The sequence below is a fragment of the Melanotaenia boesemani genome, chromosome 14, assembly GCF_017639745.1.
Source record: "Melanotaenia boesemani isolate fMelBoe1 chromosome 14, fMelBoe1.pri, whole genome shotgun sequence".
Classification (NCBI taxonomy): domain Eukaryota; kingdom Metazoa; phylum Chordata; class Actinopteri; order Atheriniformes; family Melanotaeniidae; genus Melanotaenia; species Melanotaenia boesemani.
In genome coordinates this window covers 16,493,951-16,516,774 of record NC_055695.1, presented here as the reverse complement: position 1 = coordinate 16,516,774, position 22,824 = coordinate 16,493,951, and the positions used below count along the sequence as shown (strand labels likewise).

Below are 22,824 nucleotides of genomic sequence, written 5' to 3'. Positions count from 1 at the left end.
AGACTGTCATTCAGCGCCTGGCATACACACACATTGACACACACAATAGGTCATTTTCCCTCCATCCCGTTCTTGTTTTCGCTTGACGGGGGGGGTTGGCTAGTGCTGGGATCCCTATGCAGGACGCTGGTCTGTGTAGCTAACAAAAGTTTTCTATGATGCTTTCCCCTCCTTTTCCATACAGCAGTTAAAATAAATAACGTATTATTGTAGAGTTATGTTTGGTATCGTGGCTTCCTGTAAGCGGGACTATCTATCGCTTAAATTTGAGTTCGCTTTGCGATCTTATGTAATTTGATTACATTATGTCCGCTCATTCTCATGCTGAGCGCTTCAGAAGCAGCTCGACGCAAAATAAAACCCGGCGCGAGATTTTGAGCGCTGTCGGTGAGATTTGCTGAATGCACAGGGTGATGTCGCAGTTTCAAACGCAGGCAGAAAAGTGTATGTGTGTCCGCTGGTGATGTGAATTATGGCAATGACGCGCCATCTCCTCCTCCTCCTCCTCCTCCTCAGTCCCACCATCACGTAGGCTTCGGTGCCAGCTGCACAGGTAGCTGCTCATTAAGGGTAGAATTAACTGCCATGGATGCGATATGCTTCACTGCACCTGAAAGCCTATGATAATGTCCTCTGTAACTCATCATATAATTAAGAAAAAAAAAGTAACTTAAAGAATGTGAAAGAGTTTCCAAAAGATGCTTTAATGCACGCCTTACTGTTTACTGTGTGTCCATAACTGTCTTATTTAATCTCTTTGAAAAAAAGAAACAACAAAGCCAACAAACACTTTTTCTCTGGAAATAAAAAGCAGAAAAAAAAATCTTTGAAGGCATGTGATAATATCATGTTATACGAATATCAAATATCCGCTTTGATGCCTCTGAGGAGAAAGGCTGAGGGGCCAGGCCTGCCCATTTCAATATAAATTCTGTGGATGTTGACTCAGAGAGATTCTGGGTGTGGACCTGAATACAGAGCAGCTATCTCTGCTTGGCTTTTAGTCATTGTCGTCTCATACTTGATTGTTGAAGAGCTGAAATGTTTCTGTGACCATTTTTGGTGGCTGAATTGGAATGAGAATCATATTATCCGGAGGTTCAAAATGTCAGTGCATGTCAGAGAATTAGCTTTGCAACAGCAAAGTTGTATTCAGGATTTTTGGCATGTTTCCCTCGTGCCCAATGGCTATCCCATCAAAGAGACTCGGACCTCTGACTGTCTCTTTATAAAGGATGTCTAATTATCTGTTATCAGTCTGGTTTGGCTTTGATGTGGTGCAATCTTACAGTGAATCCTGATGGTTTATTGGGCTAGATTTATCTTTGTACTATGAATCAGTTTGTTAAATAAGTTGTCTCCCACCCCTGAGTGAGGCATCATTTACTTTCAAGCTTCAGTAAAAGTCACCTAGAAGTCTAGAAAAAAGGATGTAGGGAAAATAATCTCAAGAAGTTTTCAATACATGGCTCTCATGAATAAATTAACGGGTTATTCAGCACTCATTGTAACTAAGCCTGAAGTTATCACTTTGCTCTTCTTGCACATTTTGATCTAATGGATGTAGTAAATGTCTTGCATCTTGGTTTGCATCTAATTGCTTAGCTTTCCACCAAAGTGATGATAAAGGCCTCTTCTGTCTCTACACTGTGATTATCTCACACTACCAGGAACTGGGTCTCTGTCATTTTCCCTCCCTTTTTTTTTACTGGTCTTGAGTCAGGCATCAGTGCATGAATGAGCCATCTCTTTTAGACACAAAACAGTGCCGGCTTGTTGAATTTCTTCATTGTCAAGACCCCTGACTGGTAGGAGGGCAGTGTTGCTGTGCCCTAAAGTTGATACTGTGAGTATTCTCAAACGACGACAGACCCAGAAGCATGCAATTAGTCACAGCCTCTGGATTATGGAGTGGCTCCCTAGAGGTGCGTTTGCTGTCGTATTTTAAATTCCTCCAACCTTCTCAGTTCTTTTCACTGAATTTTCTGTTGAAACAATCCGTGTTACACAGTGAGTTCCCATCAATCAAATGATTTGAGCTTTTTGAAAATGAGGAGTGTTACACACGTGTATCATTTTTTATTTATTCTTTTTCTGATTACTGAAAAGCTGTAATCAGGGTGTGCTAGAGTTGAGCTGCTGCTTCCACGATGACTTAAAGGTTTGCGTTTAAGTCACATGTAAATTTCTTATTGCATGGTGGAAATCTGTGAACTTCCACAGGGGACACATTGTTTAGAGGAGAAATGCATCCCTTTCTTCCCGATCCCTTTTGCAGGTTTCATGTCATTTGGATTCAGTTGAATAAACTCGACTCTTCCCAGTAAATGACTCATCTGGCTGTAAATTTGAAGCGGACAGCAGGATGAAAAGACAGTTTCCTAAGCTGTCAGGAAACACACAGCATTGGTGGCTGCCTCTTCCACATGGATAAGCAGCTGTAACCATCAGCAAAAAAAACTTGTGCCTGTGAATGTGGTCCTTGCAGACAGAAATCTTAAAGATTGCTTACCATGTGTTTCAGATGGTACATGCATTCCTAAACAACTCACATTTTTGTCTTTATCCATAAATGTCTGCATTTAATTGTTCTTTATGACATGTGAGAACTGTATTTAACTTCATAAAATATTACTATTATTTTTATAAGCAGAAAATAGCAGTAAGGCCAAGAAATGGGAGCAAGGCTGTCCACAAAGTAAGACAATGGCCTTAGATTATTTTTTGTTATTTAGTTTGACAGTTGGCCCTAGGCCACAAATAAGGCCTGCACCACAAGCCTTTGTCTCTATAATGGTGCAAAATTGACCTGTCACTAGTTTGAAAGTCTGGTATTCGTATAAATCTAAAATCATTGCCTCTTGTCAACAGACCAATTGATGAAAATCTTTTCTGGCTATACATGATTGTAGTAGAGATGTGTTTTGTAGTACTGTCTTGGACAAAAATGGTACCATGCATCATTTTCCCCCTCTATGTCTTTATTATCGCTCTGAAAGGTCTTGACATTTACTATAAGCACTTATGCCAGAGACAACGTCTAGTTTAAATGGCTCAGTGTCCCCACCCTGGTGCAGATGCTGGTAAGATAAAATAGAGGAATATTTGGTGAATATTCAAGCTCCATGGGTACAATTTAAAGGAGGAATTGTTGACTGTCTCCTTAACACGGACCATAACCTGAGAAGTGCCTTTTTTCATTTTAGCATTTCAGCACTTTTTTTTAATTAGGGTTCAGTCAGCTCACTTAAAAGTATAAGAACAGCTTCTTCTTTTCCAACAGCTTGGTTGGAGATGTAGCCAATATTTTGTGCTCACAACACATCAGGTACCTGGCGGACATCAGCAGTGTAATGCATTCATTTGGGGTAAAACCTGGTTTACCTCTTATGACACATCTGGGGGCACACCTGAGTCTGTCACTGTTAATTAAACAGAAAAATCTTCTCTCCTATTTGCTGCAGCACATGTTTAATGCAACCAGTGCTGCTGTCAGCACAGTATTTATTTCTTTCTCTGTCTCTAAGCTCATCACCATCCTCATACTACAAGGACCCAATGTTTTGTTAGTCATTTGAACCCGTTCTTTTTAACTAGGGAATAGCCATGATCATAATAGAAAACTGCTGGCATATGGGTAGGGGGTGTTGCTGAGTAGGAGCTCCCAGATGGAGCATCCTTAAATAGATATTACTGTATGGTCGAAAACTCATTCTCTGTAAAAAAAAAAAAAAAAAAAAAAATAGAGCCTAACATTAGAGAGTACTTACTGTTGCATATGGGAAGCTGGCTAAGTATTCATCACAGTCATTAGTCTGTCATTTGTTGCAACATATGTGCTTTGGTGGCAACCAGCTGACAAAGTGCCATGCTAAAGCAGTTGTTAAAAGGAGTTTCAAAACTTGTGCCATGGCTTTTTTTTTTTTAAGAGCCACTCAGTTTGTTATTGGAAACACCCTTATCTCTTCAACATAAAAAATAAGATATTTTTGGGTATAAATCATATCTTGGTCTTTCTGGGCTAAATGCCTACATCCATTAATACGTTGTTATTTTCTATTACATGTTTAAGTCAGGAAGAAATTCTCACCAGTGTCCACAGTTATGTAAAATCCCCAATGATTTGTATGATCATTTAAAATATTTCTGATCATATATCGCTGTGCTTGATTACCATACTTGAAAAATTGAAAGCTTTAGTCTAAGTTAGCAGTGGTCTTTCAGATGCAAATGCAGATCATGCAGTGTGAGTTTGTTTTATGTCAGTGAATACAGAGTTGCTATGACTGCAAAAGTTTCAGCTTCCTAAAAGGATAAAGTCTCCAGCACTCATATTTTTGTTTTTGTTTTGAGGAAAACTTGATCAAAGATGGTCACTGTCTGTGAAACATGCAGAAAGACAATAACTCTGTGACCATAAGTCACTAATTGAAGTTACTAAGTATAAATGTCAATATCTGTGTGCCTTTTAATAAAGCTGGTTTGGATTACTGGTGCTGGTGTTAAGTATCAAAAATAAATAAAAATAAGAGTTTATATTGTATTTTTGTATCCTTAATTTTTATATATTATTCTAGTACCCTAACCCAGGGATCTGAAACTCTGGTCTTCAAGGACTGCTGTCCTGCAGGTTTTAGAGGTTCCCTGCTTCAACACACTTGACACAAATGGATTGGCCATTTTGTAGAACTTGACAACTTGACAAGTTGTTGGCTTTTTAAAAAAAATTGAATTAGGTGTGTTGGAGTGGGGAAACATCTAAAAGCTGTAGGACAGTGGTGCTCAAGGACCAGAATTTTGAGATCCCTGCCCCGAATCCTTGGTATGTTCATAAACATCCACTTTACTTGGACTGGGTTTATCTTGTCTTGTATTAACCATCTAACCTGAGGATGTCCAGTTCCAGTGTTCAAGGCCTGCTGTCCTGGAGGTTTTAGGTGTTTCCTGCTTCAACACACCTGAATCAGCTTAATAGGCCATTGACAGGCTTGGAAAGAAGCTGACAACAAGCTGTTGCAGAGATCCATTTAATTTAAATCAGGGTGTTTTTCTGATTTGTACTGTGGATTTACTAAATTTACACATAGAAGGATCACTGAGAGAGTTATGTGTGCATCTCATTGACTTTTCAGAATTAGCATCAGAGGCTCTGTTCTAAGGTTATGTAAATAAATTTAATCAATATAAACTGCATTGTTAGATCCAGTCTAAAAACATTTCAATATACAAACTAAAATTTGCATTCTCAAATTATTTCTTTAGTTCTTTTTTTTTTTTTTTTTGTTCAGAGACACTTGCCAACGTAACTAGGCGTTTTAGATTACTGTTTAGCTCTGGTTAAACAATCAAGGGCATATTACTCATGCAACAGTGTGTTGTAAGGCTAATATAAAGAAAATCCAATCTAGTGTTAAAACATGAGGCAACCCACTTATTTTTTGTCATGTTTTAGCTTTCTGCTTGAGCTTTTTATATGTTATGATTTATAACCTCATGCTGTCACAACGTAGTGGGGCTAACATGCATTAAAAAGCCAGATTAACACACTATAAACAATTACCAAAAGGATTACATTTGTGACCACCATTTGTCAGGCAAGTCAATCTATTGTTCTTTCTAAAAAATTAAGCATTTCTATTTGTAATGTATTTCAATTAGTACTAAAGTGATTGAGTGCCCCGGTGAATTAAAGCCTAAATGGAAATGCTTTTTCAAGGTAATTCTTTCTAGGGAAGCAGATGCTATGCTAGGCTTTAAAGCATCTTTCTAATACTCTTATAATAACTACAATTATATGGGATGGCGAAAATGATTTGGGGTGGAAAATAGAGCTTTCACTCACTGCCAACCCTGAGCATCCAAATAATTGCAGAAATTCTACAGGAGGACTGTTTTTCTCTCGTAAGAAAGTTATAGGCTTCAAAATTGAACTTGACAGACAAAAAGTAGAGAAACAATAACAGGTTATCTTCAGGGCAATTTCTTAGACAAGTAACTTAAAACTTTTTTTTTTTTTTTTTTTTTTTTTTCTTTGTAGAAATGTGTTTTTTAGAAGCCTGCTGTGTTAAAAACTCTGCTTTGGTAATGTAAGCATAGCATTAGTCCATAATTTCTTCACTTGTTCTTTGATAGAATGTTTACAATATCACTGTAAAGTTGAATGATAAAGACTGCTTTAGGTGATGGTTGAGATTGGTTGATCGTACACAGCAGATTTTGTTGCTCTTTCTGATACCTTTACAGAGTAGATGTGTTTACAACCGTTCTGTTAGAGCTGGGATATACTTGGTGTGTATGCAAATGTGCACGTCAACATTCTGTACCATCTGTGTATGGAGAATGTGCACAGACGTTGTCAACGCACAGAATTTTGGAAGTAATTCACCATTTTGGGAGTATACCTGCGGTCGGTTTACATCAGTTAAGCAGTGGCTCTTATCTTGTTAATCTTCATTTTATTCATCTTCTCATTTTTTTCCCAAGTTGTGTACTCAGCAGTGGCTTCCTGATCAGTGCACAAAAACAAAATTAACCATATATCCATATTTGTCCATATAACGTACAGTTTGGGCTTCATGTGAGCAGAAGTAAAGATGACTGCATCGTGTCAGCTCAATGAACTGGATGATTAGAGAACAGGTGAGGTTGTACACCTGAGAATTCATGTAGAAAGGGTTACTGGATACAGATGCAATAAGTACATTATTTTAAATGCAGTGGTGCCGATTTGGATGAAACTCCCAGTACAGATAAAATTTCTTTCTTCCACCAGATTGTGATGTTTGTTGTTCTGATTAACATGAGTCCAAGTGTTGTTCTGTCAGACATTCAGAACTGTTCTGTGACGTTTCAAAGTAGATCTACCATCAGATCCAGTTGTTTTTTGTATATATTTTTCTCTTTGTAATAAAAATACTTCCTCATACTTTGATTGCTTTCAGTTTCACTGCTCCTTTTGCTTAAGCAAGATGCATTAAATTAATTATTCCTATATATAAGATACATATGTCATTTCCCAAAATATATTAATTTATCGGAAATTAATGCACACAAATGAAAAGATAATATATTTGATTTAGGGCTGCAATGGTTAGCCGATGTTGTCGACAATAGTCGACAATAAAAATAGTCGACAACAAATTTAGCCGTCGACTAATGTCGGGTCCCGCTCTTTTAAAAAAATTGGACCGCATCAAACTGCCCCGCATCTCTGCTTCTATTTTTTTTAACCCGACCCGAACCGCCCCGCCCCATTAAAACACATGAACCTGTCCCAAACCTGTGATTTAGCCATTTGACCCTCCTTCTTCTTTTTAAGGACGTAAACTCCCAAACGAATGTTATTCAAACACTTCTTCTTCTATCTTTTGTTGCTTGTCTGCTTGGCGCTTTCTGCACGTAGCCTGCGTAGCCTACTACGCGCCTACCTGGACATTACGTTATAAAACGTGACCTGTGTTTAAATAACTGATAAATATTTTGTCTTACATGTTATAGTAACAAAATGTAGACACTGATTAAGGTCTTTATTTTCAGTTTGACAAAAAATAAAATTAATAGATAGAACTAGATATTTCAGAATAGTAAACCACACCAACCCGCCCTGCAGTGAAGCGAAAATTCTTTGACCCGCCCCAACCCGAACCGCAGGTATCCCTTAGGACCCGCGGGTTAGGGGGCGGCCTGCGCATCACTATTGCACAATGCACATGCGCAGAGAGGGGAAAAAAATACAGAGTGAGACATCGTCTTCTTTTTTAATCTCTGCAGAGAGTTGCACATGCGCAGTGAAGTCCGCCAGGGGAAAAATATGGTGGCGGACTAGGAAAGAAAACGGCGGCGGAGAACGTTAAAAGTCTGGGATAACTTAACGTTAAACTTACAAAATAAACTAAATACATGTGAGATTTGTAAAGCGGACCTTGTGTACCGCGGAAGTACGTCTGCAATGCTTGAACATTTAAAGAGGAGGCACGTCGGACTTAACAACCTTATGCAAAATTTCAAAGCTGAAAGTGAAATAGGATCCATTTATAATAATCATGATATACATAATCCGATTGGTCGACTAGTCGTTTTAATAGTTGGTGACTAATCGACCATCAGAATAGTCATTAGTTGCAGCTCTAATTTGATTTCAGAATCTATATTTCACAACAATGAATGTTTATGAATGGGTGCACAGCAGCAGACAGGAGAGCACTGCAGAGAGTGATTAACACCGCCCAGAAGATCACCAAGTGCCCCCTCCCCCCCTGGACCAAATAGCCAGCTCTTGGTACCACAGCAGAGCCTCAAAAATCGTCAAGGACCCATTCCACCCTAACTACCACTTGCACAACCTGCTGCCCTCTGGTAGGCGCTACAGAGCTCACAAAGCCCGTACAAACAGACTCAGGGACAGCTTTTTCCCCAGAGCCATCAGTGCCCTGAACTCCCATGAACAAACCAAACAATAAGGAGAACACACCCAACAATATGAAACATCACACACATGTGAAATAGACTGCAACAAGTATCACACCACTGTGAAACTCGAACCTCGTTGTGCAATATAAGTACTCTAAGTGCAATACATTCAATTGTAAATATATGTATATATCTGCTTTTTAGTACTTACCATATTTATATTTACCTTAAATATTTTATTTCTATTTATTTCCTCCCTTTGCCTTCATTTTTAACATTTTTGAATATTCTTTTTATTTGATGCAAACACCATAAAGAGTAGCACCCCCTAATCTCATTGTATGCTCTGGTTTACAATGACAATAAAGGCTTTCTGATTCTGATTCTTAATATATACATTTTTAGCATGATGGTGTAGTTGCAGCCTTGCAGGTTTTAATCCATCCGCTTGTAAAATGTGTGGCAGATTCTGGTGGGAAAAAGGCCAGAAAGAAGAAGAAGAGACACATCTAAATAGCAATGCTTTGGAATTTTATCAGTTAACAAATGTCCCAGTTGTATGGAGCCCCCTAGGGGACAAAGGGAGATTTTTTTTCCTCTGCGTTCCCTCACAAGTTTTGTGTTACCTTGCAAAAAAAGATGATCTGACAGACACTGACAGAAATTGTTTATCAAGCCATTTTTATATTTCTGTATTCATTTTTTAAATTTTGGCAGTTTTGGTACTCCATACCTTGGCTCCCATTGGCTGGAGACAGTAAACCTCACCTCGGTGCAGGATCAGTCAAACACACAGAGAACTGTGAATGCTTAGAGAGTGATGAGTGAAGAGAGACAGTAGAGTGAATGAGAGAGGGGAGAATGAGAAATGGATTGGAGGAAAAATGTAACGTTTTACATGGTTTTGTCTTCGTCATTCATATTTATTAATTTTGAAGCAATTTAAGTAACCTGCCTGTGCTTAATAGCTAACAGCTATTTTTGTAATCAGAATGCACAAGAGTTCTTTTCATTTTTTCATCCCTTGCAGCCAAAGACATTTTTGATTTTTAAATCACTCTTATGAATATTTGCTAGTTATTTTCCTACCCTGAGCGGCGTCTCTGGGAGAGACAAAGAGAAGGAGGAACCACAGCAGTCCCGATACTGAGCTGTAAGCCCACAAAGAGTTATAGGGATTCATCCACCTAACTTCGCTTCCTATAGATACAACAATAGTCCAACAGAACCAGGTGTGAGTGTGTAATCTGCTCAGTGTAATCAGTCAAAATGTAATCCTCTGACAAGGACAGATTCCCTCTCATGAATTGTGTAGCCGTGGTGGTACCAACGGTCAAACCGGGTGGAGGGGTGGCACTGCTATGTTAGTCAATAATCTAGGCCTACCTCTTAAACAGCTCATCATATTTAGTTCATAAAGTCTTTTTTCATTCTCTTGAACATTAATTATCCCCACAGTTTAGTTAAAAGTTAATTGTTAAAATTGTTCATTTTAACAGTACAAACTTTGGTTGAACATCATATTTACATATTTTCTGTTTATGCTATAAATGTTTCCACTTTACCTTATGTAGTTTGTAGAATACCCATCCATTTTCTACCGCTTATCAGGGGTTGAGGTAGCTGCCTAAGCAGGGATGTCCAGACTTCCTTCACATTCACCAGCTCGTCTTTCAGGAAGAGTTAATCCACAATGTCTGATCAACATCCAACTGTGACCTGCAAGCAATAAAACTCCAAAGCATGGTTTCCATAGATGTGTGTCCTTCCTTATCTTGGCCCTTTTGTCACCAGAATACGTTACACTCTTGTTTATAAGTCCATGTTGCAACTCAGCATTACCTTGTGTCAATGCGAGCTGCCTACGCACCAAACGATCGCTAGGAATGCGTGGCAGCCATTATACTTACCATGATGCGTTGCTAACAGCAAGTATAGCCAGCCCTTTACACTGTGCAGCCTTCTTGATCACATACTAACTCTTTCAGCCTTTCATCACTGAGAGAAACCATTCCTAAGAGCACCTTCAATTAAAATCCTTAATCAATCAGTTAGCATCTCCTTGTGTTTCATTGTAATTAGTTGTGCTACTCTGACAACACTGGGTAATCTCATCTGTGCTTCCTCTATTGAGCTTTATACCAGCAAGGCTTGGCTTGCCACTCATCCTAAGCATGTTATAGACCTTAGAAGCCTGAGTAATGGTGGATCACTAAAAGAAGCTAATAATCATGTTTGGTTAGTGCATACTGCTGGTTATGATTAATATGGAAAACATCTTAAACTTTAGTAAGTTTAGTAAGTAAGATTATGGTAATCATAAACTAACCTGTATTGAATCTTTGCAGGTCTCTAATACAGCCATGTCCAGCATAATTTAGAAGGTGAACTTTTATCTATTATACCAAAGTCTAGCTCATCAAGGTAATCTGTTTTAGATCTATAACCTTTATGATGAGTGGTTGAGAGAATAAATCATCACCATGGGAAATATTCCATTAGAATGGTGGGGTGGATGACATTACCTTCAGTGAAAGATCTTTAAGAGTAAGCATGGCTGGAGGGACTGGGGGTAAACATTAGTCTACCTGTGGGAATAGTAAATCAGAGGTGTTGACACATGGATATCTTAGCGATGTCCTTCACTGAATTAAAGCAAGCCAGAGGGATTTCAGATTTTAGAGGATATCTTATTGTCCTTTAATGGAATTTAACTTAGCAGTGTATCTTGGGTTTTCTCTGGCACACCTCCATGAAGAGGACTCCAAATTTTATTCCAAGGAATATTTAAATAGAAAAATGGTTGACTTGTTGTTTGTCCGCTGTGTGTTTAATGGGAAATGTGGTCTTTGAGTTAATAGAAGGGTATATGTATGTTGGGTTTTTAATGTGAAATATTGCATGAGATACTTTGTCTACTTTAACTAATATTACAAAATAGTTATTTAACCATGTTGTCTTTGTTTTTAAAGGTCTAACAGGGAGTTTTTCCAAGGTAAAAAATAAATATGTATTGACTGACTAATCTTTTGCACTTTAGTCATCTCAGCCATATTTTTATTGCATTAGTTGGTTTCTCACAATTGATTAGAAACCCCAGAAGCTAAAGGAGGTGCATATTGTTATAATTCATTTGGCTCTGTGTTGGTATGGCTAAAGAATTTTAATTGGAGTTGCTCTAAGCAGGGTATGATTTTTGTTTTTTCCTCTCTCTCTCTTTCTGTCATCTGAATAATGAGCGTGTGGATTTCAGAATGCTGTAAATGTTTGTTGGAGCTGAGTAATTGGAGAGTCTATTGGTAATTATTAGTAAATGGAGGAAGAGGCCGTGGAGCAAATCAATATCCCTGAATAGTGCTACCTTTTGTTTCCACAGGGGTCAGGAGGAAAGGTAACAGAAGTGTCAACAAGGCTGCACAGAATTAAAGTGATGAAGGATAATTTATGTTGGGAATGTAAAACTGAGGTACACTGGAATTAACAGGCTGTAAATTTGCAGCAGAATTACGAAAAAGTAAAAGTAGATAGCCATAATTTATTAGCATAAAACAATATTTTTATTTCATGTGAAATGAGTGAAGCTCACACACCATCAGTGTAGATTACCAATGATAAAGGAATGCACTACTACTGACTAGGGCTGCAACTAATGACTATTCTGATGGTCGATTAGTCACGACTATTAAAACGACTAGTCGACCAATCGGATTATGTATCTGTGTATCTATGTATCTATGTATAATTATTAAGTGGGTCTTAGTTCACTTTCAGCTTTGAAATCTTGCATGAGGTTGTTATGTAAGTCCAACCTGCCTCGTCTTTAAATGTTCGAGCATTGCAGACGTACTTCCGTGGTACGCAAAGTCCCCTTTACAAATCTGAAATGTATTTAATTTATTTTGTAAGTTTAACGTGAAGTTATTTCAGACTTCTGAAGTCCTCTGCCGCCGTTCTATTTACCGATCGTCCGCCATATTTTCCCCCTTGCGAACTTTATTGCGCATGTGCAACTCTCAGCAGAGAAAAGAAAAAAAGACGATGTCTCACTCTAGTTTTTTCCCTTCTTTGCGCATGTGCATTGTGCAACTCTCAGCAGAGATAGGGTTAGAAAACGATGTCTCACTCTGTAGTTTTTTTTTTTGTTTTTTTTTTGCTGACAATAGTTGACAGCTAAATTTGTTGTCGACTATTTTTATTGTCGACTATTGTCGACAACGTCGACTAACCGTTGCAGCCCTACTTTACATCATTCATGTACTGATGACATATTGAAGCAAATTTCATGACATAATTTTGCTGGTTGATGAAAGGGAGTTGTGATAAATGCCCCTTTTGTATGCCTCCTGTGTAATTGCAGATTCATGACAGTGAATTAATTCTTTAATATTTCCCACAGATGGCACAAATGGTTTGTTGCTGTGGAGTAATCAGTTTAAAGAGAACAAAGTCTGGTATTGCTCAATAAGAATTTAAAATGGTCCCTACAACACTTGATCTATAATAGGAGGAATCAGTAAGTGCTCAGTTACTAGAAGAAAACAAGTGCATTAGTTTGACATTAGTGCTTATTGAAGGTATTTTGTTGTTTAAAATGTTTAAATTTCAACAATCTCAAAACGTATTAGATAATTTTGTACAGAAGAAAATTAATCAATTAATGTGTTACACTGCAACTAATTAGCACTCCCATTATTCATGTCTCCCCAATTCTGTCTTTCTTTTAATCTTTCTGTGATGCTTTTTTTCCTGCTTAATTATCTTTCTTTGCAGTTCTCTGTCCCATAATTGGATCTAAAAGTAGGCAGCCAAACCAAATGTAGTCGTGATCAACTTCTACCTATGAGCTGCCTGGTGTTCTCAGCAAATGCTCTAGTGTTTGTTCTCAAGTGTTTTGCTACCGATTCTGTTCTGTTTGTTCTGTGTGATATTCAGCAGTTGAGAGAAAAGCAGGTATCCTTTTTACCCAAAAATAACATTCAGCAATATTCTTTGGTCTTCTGTCAGTAAAGAAATACTCTGTAGTTTTGATATGGCAGCATCTATAGATGTCTTGATGGATGGTGATCAGGATTTTGTGAATCGTGTGAGATCCAAGCTGCATTAAGAAAATGCCACAGATTTTTTCAGAAATGAGAACCATTTTACTTGAAAACTTTAACCTTCATTTGTAAATGCATGTCAAATAGTCCAGGTTAGCAATGAAAGAGCCTCATTGGTCCTCAATGTCACTCAGCAAGAGCATTCTACAAAGTCAGGATTTTTTTTAATAAAAAAATGTATGTTGTTTTTCTCTGTTTTTCTCTTTTTAAACCTCTTCCAACTAACACGCTAGCTCACTAAAACAACATGGAACAAAACCTCAGAGAGGTTCACTGTTGCAGACTGTTTCTTCTCCATATAATACAAAGTTAGTCCTCTGAAAAGGGGATTACAGCTCCAAGCTAATTAGCATTAAACCCTTGGAGCCACAAATGAAATGTATTTGTAGATTATACAGTGTCTGTACCTACCAAACCTCTGTCATGTTAAAATGTTGGATTTAACATGCACACTGTTTCATCTTACTGTATACTGTGAGACATAGTCATGCTCTACAATAGAAGTTCCCTGAGGCATGCAATCAGTCCCCAGCTTCTGCAGTTCATTCTTCAGTCTCTCAAGCAGCCAGTTGTCTTCCTTGGAAGTCTGTAGGCCATGTGTTTCTCCTTCAAACCTCAATCCAGCCAGTGCCTTTGATTCCACCATAATGCCGCTTCTCTTCTTCTGCACTGTTTAAGTGTCACTTTTATTTCAGAATATTCACCCTGGTTTTTGCCAGAGCAGTTGCTAATGGGTACTCTTTTCAAAACCTAGAGAGGATAATCCTGTCATCTTTGTTTTCACGGCCACCTCAGGGCCATTCAACAAGTTCAAAGGAAAAAAGTCTGCAGTGCAGTGTTTGTAAGGTTTGTTCTTGCTGTTGTGTTCCATATCTGCCATCACAGGCAGAGCTACATGTGGAAACAGGTGCTGTGCTGAATGACTTCAGTGGTGTGCGCTGGCTCACTTAAGGGAATATCTAGGCCAGATGCTTTATTATGTTCAGTTAATGCTGATGCTGGTGTACTACACAACACAAAAACACAGAGCAGGTGTGGTTCTGGAAACAGTTGCACTCCTGAAAATTACAGTACTATCAACATGACTATTTAGTTGTTTTCAGGTATATCAGTCAATATATCTAATGCATTTAAAATAATCACTTGATAAACTTCTGACTGGTGTGACCATTCAGGGGTGACGAAATTGAATGTATGTAATAGATTGCCACTATAATCTATACGCTGGGTATTTCTTGAGCAGCAGCTTCGATTTGATTGCAAGGACTCTGGTAGAAGAGCATCTTATACATCCCTTTAATGACGAAATATTTTTGGGCCGTGTAATACAGATCATTGTAAGAGAGAAGCTCAAGGAATCAGAAATGTTTACAACAGAGCAAAACCAAGGTTACCTTTAGAATAGTGATATGACTAAATTAAATTTGAAGGTTGGAAACAAGGTGTTGTCAAACCTAAAAGGTGTTTATTTGACAAACAAAGATGTTCTTTTTTTTAGTATATGTAGCATCACTACACTATCATTATATCATATTATGATTTTATCCCAGAGGGAAATTAGAGTGTTGTAGTACAGGATCTCCAGGGCCTTTCTATCTTGCATTGGACTTGACAAAACTCACACTGAGCACACTTTATTGCTTCTTCACTGTGTTGTAGACGATGTGAAGAATCGTCCATTATTTTCAGTAGCTTGTGCATCATTTTTTTCTGGACAGTAAGCTCCAGCAGAGTTATGCACAGCCTAAGTTGTAAAGCACCACATTCATAAATGATGATGCCTGCACACACAGGATGCTGTGTATATTATTACTGGACACAGATGAAACACATTTAGAAATGAGTTCAGGACAGTCTCACACAGTGGTTATTACTGTCATAAACTAACGTATAGACGCCACTGACAATAAAGGACGTTATTTGTGAAGTGTATTGTTTCTCTGTTAAATTTGTTGAATTGTAAAGCTAATATGTTTTAGATCTGCAATTTGACATCAAACTGGACTAAGATCTTTGCTATTTTGTATGTAGTAACATACCTTAATTCCAACTAAATTTAACAAGAGACCAAAGGAAAAAAAACAACAAAAAACAAACAAACAAAAAAAAAGAAGAAAAAAGGTGAGCAAACACAACATAACAGGATTTGATTTGGTGAGGTAGCTTTTCTTTCTAAGCGGTAGTGTTCATAGGTGAATTGAAATTACATTTAAATTAGTTTATTTCTAAGCAAAAAATGTTTTGTCAAGATTTTAATGTGTTGAAACTTAAAAAAAGTATGATTCTACAGCTCCCATTGCCAAGTGGTTAGATATGTGAAGCTTATTTTGAGTGGGGCCCAATGAAACAGAGAAACAAATGCTTACGAAGATGAAAATGACTGCAATCATTAAAAAAAGAACTTTTAAATACATTTCATTAAAGGTTTCCCAGTTTAGGAATGATCAGTACAAAGGCTGTACTTGATAATATTTACCGTTTAATTTTAAACATGAATGCTTAACACAAATTATATGCTGAAGAGGTTGTGTTTGTTAAGTATTTAACAAATATTTGCTGCCTGGAATTCAGTGTTCCAGCTGCCGTATGTATGTGTATGTGCTTGTATGTATGGGTGTTTATGTATGTGAAAATAATAGTAAATTTGTGCAAGTTCTTATCTATTGTAGGTTATATTGGTCTATAGAAACATAAGACTAATTTTGAAGCTAGTGATTAGAGCCCTTTTTAATGACATTTGCTAGTTGCTTCAAATTGAATTTATTGTGTTATCAGTTTAAATATAAGTACTTTGCATGTCAACTCAGCTGTCATTTGGCCAACTAAATTATACCATTTTTTTTCTTTTTAATCTCATTATTAATAAAGATATGATATCATATACAACTGCATGAATAATTCATACAGCTATTCCTGTGTAGATATTAAAAACAGAATAAAAATATTTCAAGTATTTAAGCTTACTTAAATGGTTTTAGAAACAGCTAATTAACTAGCAATCCTGTCTAAGGTGAGTCAGCTACTGAAAGTTTTGAGTTCATTCTTAGAAGTGCCTGCATAAGCCGAGATGAGAGTCAGCCAGAGAGTAAATTCAAAGACTTTACTACATATTATTTCCACCTCCTCCTCCTCCTCAATCTATATACTTGTGATTTTCTCATGTACCTGACATGCCGGAGCCTCTCTTGGTTTATTCTGCCACTGAGGAAGTGACAGGTCCTAATTATAAAGCCCGGAGGCGCAGAGACACTTAAACATTAACAATTACATAGAGATAAAAGTAGAAAAGCAAATGAAGAATAACAAGAATGCAAGAAAAAAAGGTAAGAAACAAAAAAACAGAAAATTTATTTAAAAATGAAAGGGGAAAAAATAGGATTTGATGATAAAACAGGCAAAAAGATAACATTTGTGAAGAGCAAAATAACAGTAGGGTTATTTTATTCTTATTTTAATATCATAATCAGATTTATAGGCACATCCTGTGTATTTATTCAGGAAGGTTGTTTTTTTTTTTACATAATACTCTTTGTGCTCACCAGTTGTGCAGATCAGTCATGCCTCAGTGCACAGTAACAATTTTTCAACCCATAAGCTGAACCTTTGTCCTTCATTGAAAACCTGAAAACATACAACAGACTGTTATTAGATGTCTTCCTAACCATATGGTTTGTAAGCATGGTAATTGCCTTGGTCGCCATTAGAGACCGTTGTGGATAAATTCATGATCTGAACATGCTGTGTTGTTTAGCAAACAGTTCTAAAGGACACTAGCCTTCTGTTTATGCTGCCTGCTGTAGCCCTCTGAGCACTAAATGGATTAATGATCCTGAGGTTGTCAGTTCAAACACAGGCACAGAGGATACTGCTGATGTGTCCTTGAGTGACACACTTAATCTAAATTGTGTCAGTTAATATCCATCTCCATAAAGGCTTTATACACACATCATAGGTTGTGTAAGTCACCCTTGATGAAGTCAAGAGAAAAAAAAAACAACGTTAGCTCCAAACAGCACCTTGATTCCTGGGCAGTACCAAGCTGCTTTAACCTTGTATGACAGTGTAATGTAATCTATAAGCACATGGTGGGTATTCTTTTAACTACACATATAAATACTTTAGCTGTTGTCAGGTTTTGTTAATAACATAGCACGTAGTTCCCACCTTACTGTCTTGTAAATGTGCAATACACAGTAAACAAAACCTTGCTGTGTTATTCATGTGCAGTGCTTAATCAGAACAGTATAGCTGAGACACTTCGCTGAGTGGGTGGTTGGCTTAGACCTGGACCCGACATACACAAGGAGGAGAGTTTGCAGGGTTGCCCAATTAGTGCTGAAAAGTGTAGCAGTGTGAGAGTGCGTCAGCAGGGAAGTGTGCACCGGAGGAGGCGTGTCATCAATCATCTCTTCAGCTCCAGACTTATTCAAGCCATTTTCACTATCTGGCAGCAGGAGAAGGAAGGGGAGGAGAGAATGACAATCGCCAGCAAATTCCAGCAATGATAACAGACTGCTCAGGAACTACCTGTATTAAATTGTATTTCTGGACATCAAAAAGAACAAGTACTTCCTTTGATGTTTTTTTTTTCCCACCAACCAATATTTAATAGGTTTCTCCTATGTCTACATTACATCTCTTCAATAAGTTTCATGAAATCATCCCTTGGTGGTTCTTTGGTAGTTGACTGTTAAACACAAACAAAAGGCAAAAAAACAAACAAACAAAAAAAAACTAAACAAACAAAAAAAAAAACGCAAACAACAAAAAACAACAACTGTGCTTTAGTTTTCTCATCGTGGCAGTACAACAAATCTGCTATCCACATTATTGCACTTTGTGACATCAGGGTTGAATACCAGATTGTGTTTTTAAGGATTCTGAATAAATCACATTTATAATGGATAAATCAGTCTATGCCAAACGTCATACTGAAGGTGTGTCATCATGCTACTTAAACACATAAAACCTCCAACACTGATTGTTTTCTTACTGTGTGCTACTCGTTGTGGAATTTGCATGTTCTCTTTGCCTCTGGGGATTTTCTTAGATGGCTCTAGCTTCCTCCACAGTTCAAAGACATACAGTATTCTTAAGTTTAATTGGGAGTCATATATGGATTGTAGGTACGACCGTAAACACGCCTTAGTGTTAGCCATGCAGTATCTCTCCATTATCTCATCTCTCCATTAAAACATCCAAAAATACACAATACTGCAGCTTTTCCCCGTGCATTATAATAAATAAACATAAAAGTGAACTCATATTGTAAACAGGTAATGCATCATATCAGTAAAGCCATTTTAGCTCTAGCTGATTGAGAATTATATAAAACCTATCATCAGACATCACATATTGTGTGATGTGTCCAACCACTGATTGCTTTCAGCAAACATTGTCAGTATGCAACATCACGCGCCATGACCTCTGACAAATGTTACAAATTCAGCCTGTTAAATGTTTACACTGCCTTCCCTCTCTTGTGTTTGCAATCTATAGCCAACTGTTCCTCTGGCTTTAACACTCACACACACTGTGTGACACTGGCTCAGAGACTTGTAATGTTTCCAAAAATGGGTACTTGGCTCAGCATGGGGGGTATAATGATAATGAAATGTTCATCATCATGTGAAATGCCTCTCATTTAAGGGAGGCTTCTTGCTACTTTGTAACAGTCTTGACAGTGTCTGTATCAGCCAATGAACGCTTAAGAAATCTCTTCTGAGTATTTTATCATGTAGAAATTTTCCAAAGGCCCCCACCTCTCGTGCTTGGGAACTACAGTTATGGCTACATTTCCTGGCCTGAGTCCTGTTGTTCATTTTATGATTCTGCTCTATAGCAGAAACTGTCCAAGTGGGAAATGTTTTAAGGTAATCGTTCCTTGGGGAGATGTACAGTAATATACTGTAAAGCAGACACTTTCCTCACATGAAGAGTTGAAATAGTGAATTTAGCCAGATGAATGAATTTGCAGTTATATCTTAATTCAACCTTTTACTAATATCTGCATTCCCATGGTTGTAATTTTGGACTGTAAAATCAGGTCCAGCTTTTCAAACACAATATGGTCTATGGCTTAGCATCCAAATGTCTGAAAACCACAGTCCGTAAAATAGTCATCAGCATTAGCTGAATATCATTTAATCAAGCTTTTGTTCCTCTTTTAGAGCAATATTTCATCCCTCACAGATTATCCTCAACATCATTATCTTCATGTTAATGTCCATATGGCATTCTTGATGATTTCACCACTCTCACTGGTAGGATTGTAAAATGTTATTGCACCAATAGAGATTTCCCTTAATTAGGGAAAAAGGAAACAATATTACTACATAATATCATTAAGGCAGACCAGATTGTTTTGTGCTTTTCAGGTCAGAGTTTACTGTCCTCAGCTGTGTTGAGCGATCTCGACTTCATAGCAGCATGTATTCTTCAAAAGCTATCAAAGTCAGGTGGGAGAAGCTTGCTGTTTTAAAGAAAAAGCATCTGCGATCTAGTGGTTATAACCTCTTTTTAACCAGCAGCCATGAAAGGCAGGCTTGACCTACATGCAGTAAGGAGGATCTACACTCTCTTGTTAGTGTGTGCTGGTGTGGAATTGAGGTCCTTTCTGTCTGGAGGTGATACGTTGAAGCTGTAAAGTATTTCAGCAAAGCCTTAGGAAAAACAACATGGGAGAGATAAACTTTAAGAGAAGAGGGCATTGCTCAGCTTGTGTGTGTCTGTATACATGCATGATTCCCTAAAGTCTTTATGGGCCTGTGAGTTGAGTCTGACTGTTTACACCACGTGAGTATCCTTTACTTGTATGTGTATAAATGGTTGTATGTAAAAACAGTAGGTTGATTGACGGCCTTATCTCCCACAACTTTGTGCAGCTCCATACATCAATAATCGCAGACATCAAAGAGCATTCTCCTGTATTCTTTAAGAACTAAAATACAGCTTTGCTGGTTTTTCCTTATTGTCAGACTCTGTGTAAGTGCCTTCCGCACACTTCGTGTAGGTGAGGAATCACTATAAAGTTGCGGTTTCTGACCTGTATGTGTGGTTCAGTGCCACTATGATGGATGACATGGCTATCAGAATTTTGCCTTCAGGATGGGGGCTGTCCTATCATGCTGTCAAGGTCAGTGGTTACCAGGCTTATAACAAAGTGGCAAACTAGTGGACATACTAAAACACTCCCCATATTCCATCCAACATCCATCATGTCAAATGTCAAAACGGGCCAAAACACCCACAGCTGGAGAAGACTGTCTTCAGCAGGGACACAAATTATCGTGGAATTATCGTGGAATTGGAAGGGCAATGAGCCTCAACTACCATTCAACTACCATTTCATACAAACAAATTTGTTTTTAAGTTCTTCCTACGAACCTTTTATGAAGATTGCTGCATTTACCGAAATCTTCATATCTTGGATTTGTTCTTAACTAAGAAGAAAAACAAACAACCACTCACACTCATTTCTGAGAAGAATATGGAATGACCAATTAACCTAGCATGCATGTCTTTGGGTGGTGGGAAGAAGCCAAAAAATAAAAAATGAAAAGCATGACCTTTTCACAAATTGTACAGTTTTAACAAAGGAGTAAAACATAAGAAAACACTGTGAACCTAACTGTGTCTAATTAGACTGTTTTCATAGGCTCTGCACATGTTTTTGGTGATGTCATTCATAACGTTGGATGCACGTCCAACACCTGCCATAGCTGACCAACGCAGCGTGTTTCTGTTCTGTTGACAAAACGTTACAATCCGTTAATCTTCAAGTCTTCATCAGTAGTATGCGATAGGGCTGCAATGATTAATCGACGTCGACAATAAAAATAGTCGACAAGGAATTTACCTATCAACTGTAGTCGGCAAAAAGAGAAAAAAAAACCTACAGCGTCTTCTCTGAGAGTTGCACATGCACACTAAAGTCCGCCAGGGGAAAAATATGGCGACTGACCATGAAACAAAACGGCAGCGGAGGACGTCAAAAGTCTGGGATAACTTCATGTTAAACTTATAAAATAAATTAAATACATATGAGATTTGTAAAGCAGACCTTGCATACCCTGGAAGTACGTCTGCAGTGCTCGAACATTTAAAGAGGAGGCACGTCGGACTTAAAAAACAACTTCATGCAAGATTTCAAAGCTAAAAGTGAAATAAGAACCATTTATTTAATAGTTATGAGATACATAATCCGATTGGTCGACTAGTCGTTTTAATAGTCAATGACTAATCGACTATCAGAATAGTCATTAGCTGCAGCCCTAGTATGAATGAAACGGTGTGGACGGTCCTTTGGTAGTAAAGTGCTGTGTAGCTACAGTTGTTAGTATTGTATTAGGGTAAAACAATAGTAATTAATTAGAAGAAGATATTGCTTAGTTTTTGAGAACGATGACTGCTGGCAAGAATGATCTGCGGTACCTTTCGGTTTCGCATTGGACTTAACAAAGCATTAAACTGAACAGATTCTGTTGTTTCTTCAGTGGGTTGTGTAGAGGATGTGAAGGATCATTCAGTATTTTAGCAGCCTGTGCAGCATTCTTTTCAGCTCCATGGGCTCCAGAGTTTTCCCCAGCACAGAACCAGCCTTCTGAATCAGTTTGTTCAGTCTGTGGCTCTGATGCTGTTGCCCCAGCAGATGGCTGCAAAGCTGATTGCACTTTCTTAGTTCCTTAAGAAGTAAATTCTAATTTGTTCCTTGTATATGGCCTCTGTGTTGCATTTCCAGTGTAGTCTGTTGTAGCTGATCTCCGAGATACTTTTGCACCATCTCACAAATTGACCGACCGGTTCTCTGTACTCATCTTCTTATCATCACTGATACACCTTTCAACTGCAGATTCATCAGAGCATTTCTACAGAAGACAGGACTCAGAGTTGTATTAGAAGTCTGAGGTGTACAGTGTGAAGAGAGCACAGTCCCTTGAGGTGCTCCAGTGCTGCTGACCACCATCTTAGACACATTTCAGTCTGCCAACTGTGGTCTGTTTGTTAGGTAGTAAAAAATGCAGATGAATGTGGAGGTATTCACCTGGAATTCATGGAGCTTCCCACATAACAGAGCAGCTGAATTGTATTAAAAGCGCTTGAGAGCTCAAAGAACATGATGTTCAAAGTGCTGCCTCATTCGTCCAGATGAGAGTGGTCTCACTGAAGATTTAAATGGCATCTATAACGACAAGTCCATTACAAAAAGCAAACTATGATGGGTCCTGAAAGGTTTTTACTTGCTTATTGAGTTTAGCAAATAACAGACCTTCATGATGTGATATATGATGATATAAATGCCAATTTCACAAAATTC

At 37.9% G+C, this 22,824-nt stretch overlaps 1 protein-coding gene across 3 annotated transcripts in view; it reads left to right on the top strand.

The window, feature by feature from the left end:
• The window catches only part of negr1 (neuronal growth regulator 1), a 152,566-nt gene that overhangs the window by 633 nt on the left and 129,109 nt on the right, over positions 1-22,824 (top strand). The gene's annotated exons all lie outside the window — the stretch shown is intronic.